Raw genomic sequence first — 1,923 nt, forward strand, 5'->3', positions numbered from 1 at the left:
AGCCTATGAAAGGATATCAACTTCCAAAATACAAATAGGAATGTGATCAGACATGCGCCGGTTCCCTGACCAAACGGGAGGAAGAAACAAAAGGCTCACTTGTCTCTTTTTGTCCTGTAATAGTCGCGATCATCATTTATTAACCTGTATCACCGCTATGATGATCACTAGCCTATATATAGCATTAGGAGAGATTCAGGGTGTGGACGCTACGATCCTCCCGACGGCGGGTTAAGGTGCACAGCACCCCCTGTTTCCTTAAATGTTAGCCATGGGCTCAATTTGACATATTTATGCATTTCAATATTTGTCATAAAAACGCATCGCCGGCGCGAAATATCCCAGAAATATTTGGATGCATCCATCCATGTTGCAGAAATACACCATGCGTCCCCGACGTTTCCCCAAGCAGAGGATTAACTGATTAATCGATTGCCTTTACCGCTTCCAGATTAACCTGGTTGTGTGAGGCAAAGGCCGTCGTTTCATAATCCCGTGAAGGCAACACAGCAGCCAAAACGACCGCTGATGCTGAGTAACCTTCACTGCAATATAACGGAGGCTGTGACAGGAAAAGGCATCGCAATCAGGCCTGTTAGAAAATGAATGGGATTGTGTTTGGGCTGAGGATGAATACACGCACAAAGATATATTTTTTTCCTCTCACTGCACATGACTCAGGAATGACTCAATACATGTACAACGAGCAAATGCAGATGGATTAAAAAAAAGGGATAAAACCATAAATAAAAAATAAAACCCATCAACACACCGGTGCCATGTGGCTCGTTGTTCTACCCACGCTTTTTTTTTTTTTTTTTTCCGTGCATAAATTAATTTGTGCTGCCTCCCGCCCAGTCTTAATGCCATCTATGTGAAATGTTTCATCATTCACGGGCTCCACGTCCTGCGCACTGGCATCTCGTTCAGCCTCTTTCTGACACGCACACACCCACGCGCGCATACATACACACACACACACACACACACACACACACGAATCATGCCATGCTTTTATCATTAGCCAAATACCTTCTGGTTCTGTTATGTAGCCCACTCACCAGTGTAGAATAAGTCGTCCTTTTACTGGAATGATGCGTCTCAAGGAATAAAATTATGAGAGCACATGCACGGGGGAGACATTATCACTTGCTTCTATGTGAACCAGTCCGGCCGGTGTGCTGCCACAGACTCCGCTGCCGATACTTCTCTTCCTTTCAGCCAGAAACATGGCACACTTAAAGAGGGGGGTGCTCATCCTCAGTCACACCCATCACGAATCATTTTCCCACTCTTTGTCCATGATGTAGCTCACCGCATACATATTCTGAATCCGCACTATATGACTGCATATTATACGTGACAGCATTATTAAGATTTAAGGTGAAATTAACGTGTTTGTTTCCTACAAACCCCCCTGTTGTTCTACTTGGTACGCTCCACTACTACACGGAAAGGGGCAGGCTCGTGGAAGAATGCAATGTGTCTCTGTTTATAAACGCTAATTTCCCTCACCGGATATTTAGGCTATCTGCTTGTACTTTATACCGGTTCATTTTCATGATGTCCTTTTTATATCTGAATACAGATTGTGTTTAGGATTTTAATACATAAAAAGCGAGGTTTTGGTCAAGTTCGGCGTTTTCCCGAATCATCCACACGTGCACCCTTCAAGTCTAACGCAATAGAAATGACCATATAGGCTCGCTCAGACTAGACAGAAATCAGTTTTTCTAAATCATCACGCGTCTAAAATTAAATAATCTTTTATGCGTAGTAGACCCCCAAATAACTAAATAATAATAATAAATAATAATTTACACACAATTAAATAATGCAACATTATGTCAGTGAGAATTTTTTTAATGAATTTGATAAATATTAGCCTATATTTTATTTAAAAATGTCCATTCATCCATCCAT

The 1,923-nt window shown here is 41.8% G+C and overlaps 1 protein-coding gene across 2 annotated transcripts in view; it reads right to left on the reverse strand.

Moving 5' to 3' along the window:
- The window catches only part of slc6a15 (solute carrier family 6 member 15), a 26,856-nt gene extending 25,626 nt beyond the window's left edge, over positions 1-1,230 (reverse strand). Inside the window, exon 1 of one of the 2 annotated variants that reach the window (XM_032524283.1) lies at positions 1,062-1,230. The gene's annotated coding sequence lies outside the window, so the exon portion shown is untranslated. Of the gene's footprint in view, positions 1-1,032 lie in introns of both variants that reach the window. The other variant, XM_032524284.1, reaches the window with a different exon arrangement.
- Between the last annotated feature and the right edge of the window lie 693 nt (positions 1,231-1,923).

The sequence above is a fragment of the Etheostoma spectabile genome, chromosome 8 (genome assembly GCF_008692095.1).
Source record: "Etheostoma spectabile isolate EspeVRDwgs_2016 chromosome 8, UIUC_Espe_1.0, whole genome shotgun sequence".
Classification (NCBI taxonomy): Eukaryota; Metazoa; Chordata; class Actinopteri; order Perciformes; family Percidae; genus Etheostoma; species Etheostoma spectabile.